Here is an 8,012-nt window from a genome sequence, read left to right as displayed (position 1 = left end):
GCCGCCTCTACACTGTAAAGAAGCGCTGGAAGAGGCAGCATCGGTTGATAGCGTAGGTGGTGTAGGTGCCTCTTCTTGAGAGGCACCTAAGAAAATATCATCATCGCTGCTAGATGAACTAGCTGCGACCATACGTGAGCGACCAGCTCTGGTTTTCATTCTACGCATCTAAATAATTTTGTACAAATAATTATATAATTTAATTCAAATGTTAAAAAAATATTCGATAGCACCTCCCCTATAGTGGATACTACCCAAATCCATAAACCTACACATATTAACAATAGCCACAACCAATTTACCCAATCTATACTAATTATTCTAACATATTCAATTACTAATCCTAAGTAAATTCAACATTAAAAATTACAATTCAACAAATTATTCAATAATTATGTCAATACAACAAAGCAATAAATTAAAAAAAACTCTAGAAAAACAATCAAAATAAATGGAAAAAATTAAACCCAAATCATGCAATAATAAAGTAAAATTAATAATTATTCCAACATATTCTATTACTAATCCTAAGGTAAATTCAACATTAAGAATTACAATTCAACAAATTATTCAATAATTATACCAATACAACAAAACAATAAATTAAAAAAAACTCTAGAATAACAATCAAAATAAATGGAAAAAATTAAACCCAAATCATGCAATAATAAAGTAAAATTAATAATTGTTCCAACATATTCAATTACTAATCATAAGGTAAATTCAACATTAAGAATTACAATTCAACAAATTATTCAATAATTATGCCAATACAACAAAACAATAAATTAAAAAAAAAAACCATTAAAGTAAATTCTATGGTAAATTCAACATTAACAATAAATATTCAACAAATTAACTAACAATAATTATGCCAATACAACAATAAAAAATATTCAAAAAATACAAAGAAAAACTGTAGGCTTTAGCAATGAATTATGCAAAAAAAAAAACTATAGACTTTATCTACATTACAAAAAATACACCAAAACAAAAAACATAACAAAAAAATAGCAAAAACAAACTATTAAAGTAAAATGAAATAAAAGAAATACTAACCTTTTAAACTGATGGAGATTCACGACAAAAAATGCTTTAAATCATTGGTGAAGAATGCAGGGCAGCACGGAGAGGAAAAGAATGGTGAAAAACTGAGGAGAAGAAAAAATGAACTAAAAAGGCGGTCGGGGGAACTTATATGCCAGTTTTCTCGATAGATTCACCGATAGATACAAAATTAATTATTATTTTAATTTATTCCATCGGTGAGGTGTTAAAAATCCATCGATAAATTTTGAATTTCGCACCAAATTTTTTAATGTCCCTCCATATTTTTCGTTGTCCGTTGGTAAATCCGTCGGCACTATGACGCGATCAGAGATGCATTTAATGCACAATACTTTGAAATGCGCGCAGTTCATTGGTAAGTTTGTCGATAAAATTGATCCGCCACCAACGTGCCGACGGATATAAATCCATCGATGTTGTTGTCGGTGATGTGGTGGCATTTCAAGTAATTATTTTTGAACTCTCTATGAAATGCTGACGGACTTAATGTCGTCGGTGATGTGGTGACATTTTAAGTAATTATTTTCAAACTCTCTGTGAAATGCTGACGGAATTAATGTCGTCGATGTTACTGTCGGTGATGTGGTGGCATTTCAAGTAATTATTTTTTAACTCTTTATGAAATGCCGACGGACTTAATGTCGTCGGTGATGTGGTGGCATTTCAAGTAATTATTTTTGAACTCTCTGTGAAATGTTGACGAACTTAATGCCGTCGGTGTTTCCGTAGGTGATGTGGTGGCATTTCAAGTAATTATTTCATATTACAAAATATATCATATATGATCAATAATTATTTCAAGTAATTATTTTGTAATTATGGCATTTCAACTAATTATTTCAAGTAATACATATTTTGTGTTTCAAAATATATGATCCATAATCTAAATTACATGAAAAAAGGGTTTTACATAGGGCTTCATTTTGGTAGTTAGTCAGAATTTTCTTCTTCATCGTCATCAATTGAATTGTCATCACCTTCATCGCAATCTTTAATATGAATATCATCTTCTTCATCGACATTTGCTTGTCCGCTAGAGCTCAAAACAAAATTCAACTCCTCTACGTCAACATTAACAAGAATATCATCGAAAACACGAAAATTTAAATTTTCTTCCAATTCAATCGAAGGAGCAACTCGATATGGTTCAACCACCTCACTAACTTGAAAGACTTCATCTCGCACACTTGTGTCTTTGTTCTCATCATGAACAACCTCGACACGACCCTAATGTTTCGTTTTTAAAACGAACAACTAATCCACTCTTGATCGATCCTTTCTAAATGAAGGGGTGTATGTGTAATAAACTTGTTGACATTGCTTTGCGAAAACAAAGACATCGTTTCTGTTGCGGAGTCTAGCTTTTGAGTTGATTTTGACCAGACCATAGTGCGGATCAACTCTGATTCCTCTGTCAGTCGTGTCATACCAATAACATTTGAATAAAAACACTCTATTTTGCTCGTTATGATATTGCAGTTCGATGGCCTCTTCTAATTTACCATAGTAGTCAACTTCTAACTCACTACTAGTGGATCCCTTAACATAAACACCGCTATTGTATGTCTTTCTTCCTTGCCTGTATTCTTCAGTATGGAAAACATATTCATTGATAAAATACCCGTTGTAACACTTATATTTTCTTTCAGGCCCTAGGCTTAGTGAAGACAATGACTTAGGTGCACTCCTTCCCATTTGATAAACCTTGTATATAATGTACATCAATAAACAGTAAATGAATGAGAATCTTGTAATGACATGTATACGTACAATAATTTTGTAAGTTAAAATGAGTTTGTGATAGTGCTTACGTGTGTTATGAACCACGTGACAAACTACTCATCTTGTAATTGAAAGATTGAGATTCGGTCAACTGTGAGTTATTGGAGAGCAAATATTGTCGATATTGCCTATAAGTGATAATGAGTGTATGATATTACATTATATAATTAACAGTATATTACTAACAAAGTTTAATTAGTATAAACTTACTGAATAAAAGGTCTCAGCTCATCACAGTTAAATAGAACATAGTTGTGTGCTTGTTTGAACTCTATTTCCAACAAATATCTTCCTCTTACGACATTTTTAGGTGTGGATCGTCCAGTATTGGAGAATATTGACAAGTTTCCACTGGAAGGCACTTCGTCGCCATCATCATGCCGGGGAACGCGATTGATTCTTATTCTCAGATGAGGTTCGAAATAGTACGAGATAAATGTTGAGATCTCCTCAATAATATAGGCCTCACATATCGAAACTCAACATGCACCTTGTTCTTAACCTTTTTCTTAAGATTAAACAAGTACCTATCCGGATGTCTCAAGTTTGCATAGTGTCTCGATGATATTCGTTTGAAACCTCTCAATGTGATCAACATTCAACTTGCTGAAGCATATATCTCTGAAGAAATGACTGATCTCCGTGAGTGCATCCTATATTTCCTTTGGCAACAAATCATAAAAAGCTAATGGGATGAGTGTTTGCATAAACACGTGGCAGTCATAACTCTTCATTCCATACAATCTGTAGTCCTCTATATTAACCAGCCGTGATATGTTCGATGCATGTCCATCCGGAAAATGCAGACTCTTAAGCCATTTGTAGACTAGCAGTTGTGCGTTTTTCTCTAACACGAAGCTTGCTCTTGGTTTTGCGACTCATGACTCATCATAAACCAACTCTATATTTTTACAGTTATAGTATAAAGCCATATCCAATCTAGCCTTGATGTTGTCCTTTGTCTTCCCCTTCACATCCATGACAGTGTTGAAAATGTTCTCAAACATGTTCTTTTCGATATGCATAACGTCAACGTTATAGCGGAGTAGATTGGTCTTCCAATAAGGAAGCTCCAAAAAGATACTTTGCTTTACCTAATTATGGGTCAAACCAAAACCAAGAAACTTTTACTTACCTGATTGAAGGCCAAACACAATGTCACCTTACTCTGAGACAACATCATGCAATTCTTCATCAGAAAGACGCAAGGATGCAACATCTTTTTCAACTCTACCAACAAAGAAATCTTTTCTGTTCTTTCTATACTTGTGATTAAGTGGTAAGAAGAAATAGCGACAGTCAAAAAAAGAAGTTTTACCTCCATTTGCTAGCGTGAATGCCTTGTTGTTTTCCATGCAGTATGGACATGCGAGTTTCCCATGCGTGCTCCAAACAGAAAGCATTCCATAAGCTGGAAAATCATTGATAGTCTACATGAAAGCCGCCTTCATAAGGAAATTTTGTTTCCTCAATATATCATAAGTTAGAGCTCCGGAGGACCACAACTGCACGCACTCATCAATCAACGATCGAAGATAAACATCTATATTCCTCCCCAGGCTTCTTGGATCGGGTATGACAGTAGATAAAAAAATGAACTCCGACCTCATACACATTCTCGGTGGCAAGTTATAAACTATGAGTATGACCGGCCAACAAGAATAAAGAGCAGCAAATGACCTAAATGGGTTGAATTCGTCTGTACACAACCTAAGACACACATTCCTTGATTTAGCTGAAAAGTGAGGATGAACACTGTTAAAGCATTTCCACGCTTCGCCATTAGAAGGATGAACCATCACTCCATCAACCGCATGGTGTGCTTGGTGGCATGTCATGTGCTCAGTAGTCTTTGATGACATGAATAACCTCTGCAGTCTAGGTGTGATCGGGAAGTATCTAAGTTTTTTATATGCCACTAAAGTCTTTCCCTTGCTAGTTCTAGGTTTGTAACGGGAATGCCCACATGTCATGCACTTAGTCATCTCAGCATTTTTAAGGTAGTATAACATGCAGAAGTTAGGTCAATTTTCTGGTATCCTAAACCGAGGGGTTTCATCATGGACTTCGCAGCATAGAAGTTCTCTTTCAGCCTATTCTCTTCAAGTAAAATGCTTCTTGCCCATTCAATAATCTTGTCATACCCGGCCTCACTCAACTCATGCTCTGACTTGATGGTGAACACTTGTGCTACGACCTATAATTTACTATGGTTCGTGCAGCCATCCCATAATGGTTCATCAAAAACTTTCAACAAATCGAAAAACCTAGCTGCATCTACATTAGTTTCTTCTTCTACGATTGGACATTGACTGACCTTACCTTGATTCATTCTCATTACATTCATAACCATGTTTCTGTAAGGATTAGTGTTGTCATTCTCGTTGCTAGCACTAGAACTAGACCCAACCACCGTTTCTTCCATTCTCCTCTCACTAACATATACTTCTTCATGTGCATACCAACACTGGTAATTCTCCATAAACCCTTTTGTGTAGAAGATGCATCATTACAACATCTGGATGCAGATACCTTTTATTTTGGCACTTCCTGCATGGACACCTAATACCGCCTCCAGTAAAATTTCTAGGAATAAATGTTGTGAAATTAATAAAACTCTGAACCCCGTTACAATAATCTATCCTCCGCAATCCTTGGGGTGAATCTTGATACATTCATGAATGATCATCCATGACTTATATTGAACCTTTATAAAATTATGATGACATAATGTATTAATTAACTAAGTTAGGTAAATAAACTTGTAAAAATATTACTTTACCTCGAGATTATCCAATAAACCAATCACAACTTCTCATAAATATTAAATATTCATTATCATTTATCAACGCCCATATAAATTAAAATATATAAATTTACAAAAATTTTACCACTCCGCAATACCATTGACAAAACTTTAAACAGACCCAATAAGTAAGCTATTAATTATTTTAAAACAGCACATGTACTTCGATAGTTCCATAAAGTTTTAAAAATTTACAAACAAATACAATCTTACAAAATCTAAAACAAACCATAACAGGTATGGAATTATACATTCATATACTACAAGTTTGTTTGAGAAATAACAATAAAACATGTACATTTACTAACAAAATACATATACTAAAAAACAATAAAATTAACATTTAATTAAACGGATGTTGTGACCACAAAACTTCAAGAAAAATAACTTATTGTGCTGATATGAGGGAGATTTTTGTTTGGGGGGGATGGGGAGCTGCTTCTTTGCAGATGGGTAGAGTTGGGATTAGGAAGAAGAATGAGAAATAAGGGAGGAGAGGGTCGGTAGCATGTACATATTTTAACTTTTCCCGATGATTTCACCGATGGACAATCCATCGGTGAAACTGTAGATAATTCTAACAGAACAATTAACACGTCACCGTATAGATCTGCCATTTCAAATCCGTCGGTGAATCCGTCAGCAATATAAACAATTGTCGCTATACGGGCTGTCTTTTTGAATCCGTTGGTGATTCCATCTGAAAAAATAACTCGCCAAAACCTCCACGTCAGTGACCTTTTTTTTCTTTACAATGGAAACGTTTCCGTTCGTAATTCAGTCGGTAACTACCGACAAAAATTTTTCATCGGTAGTTACCGACTGAATTACCAACGGAATATTGGCCGTCAGTAATTTTGACCTCAAATTACCGACAGAAATATTCTGTCGGTAAATCCGTTGCTATTTAGCAAATTTCTGGTAGTGATAGTAGAGATCGATAGGTGAAAAGAAATCAAACATAAAGGAAAAGGAGTGCCTTCTAGAGAAGAGAGAAAGTGTCAATGATGTAGAGGGAAAGAATGTGAGTGATGTTTGGGGTAAGAGAGAATAGATAGGGACTCAAGTTATCAATTGAAAGGAAAAAAAGGAAAGGGTAGGATTGCCTTTATCTAGGTTTAAAATTCATTTAGTGAGTCCATCGACCAATAACAACCTTAGCACATCATTAATGGAATCACCAATAATAAAATTTAAAATCATTGATGAATCCATTAGTCATTTCAAAAAAATTTAAAATCTTTTGAAAACACCTAAATTCATCGATGATTTTTTATTTGTTGGTATATTTATTGGTGAATCCACCACCTAAATTCTTCTCCAAACTTGTTTGTAATTCTTTGATGATTTTATATTTCATCGACAAAGCCTTTGGAGAACTTAAATTCTTGAATTCTTCTTTATAATTCTCTAATGATTTTAGGTTTTATATGTAAATCCATCAATAAATTAAAATCCTTGAATTCTTCCTTGTAATTCTTTGATGATTTTATTACTCGTCTGTAAATCTATTGGAGGAAAAAAATTCTTGAATTCTTTCCCAAACTCTTTGCAATTCTTTGACAATGTTATTATTTTTCAGTGTATACTATATCATCGACAAACTTATTTTTGTCAAATAATCCATCTAATGGTTGACATTCCTGAATTCTTCCCCAAACTCTTTGTAACTCACAATGAATTTATTATCCATCGGTGAAGTTATATTGGTGACAGATTCACTGAAAGTTAGTTAATAATTTATTAATTATTTTAATTCTATCGGTGATTTCATCAATATATTTATTATAATTTATTTTCTTATAAATTGGATGTAACCCCTATCGAACCAAATTAAAAAGCAATAATGGATGCATTCATAATTTATTCAACAACAACTCATTAAAACCGCAATCATAATAATAAACACTTATAAATATATAAAGTAGAATGCATTATACAATGACAATAAATATGTTAATTGCATAATGATGTTTTACAACATCTAATATCAATTAGATCCACTGATTAATTAGAAACCTCATCATTTTTATTTTATCATCTTCATGTCCATTATTTTTTTTGTTGAACTGAAGTTGTTTAATCCCTTCATCTTTATCAACTTTTTTTTTTCTTTTACACTTAATGTATCATTTAACTTATCAAGATCAACATAAATATAAGTATTCTTTGTAACATGAAAATTTAAATCTTCTTCTAACTTAGTAGATGAAACAATTCGATATTAATTAATTAATTCATCTCATTGATCTTCTCTCTTAGTTACTTCATCATTACCATATTTAATAACATAAACGTGACTACTAGGTTTGGTTTTCATAAGGAATAGCCAATCAACTCTATTACAATCATTTCT

Source organism: Populus euphratica, unplaced genomic scaffold (assembly GCF_000495115.2).
Source record: "Populus euphratica unplaced genomic scaffold, PopEup_1.0 scaffold180.1, whole genome shotgun sequence".
Classification (NCBI taxonomy): domain Eukaryota; kingdom Viridiplantae; phylum Streptophyta; class Magnoliopsida; order Malpighiales; family Salicaceae; genus Populus; species Populus euphratica.
Note: the sequence above shows the minus strand (reverse complement) of the source record.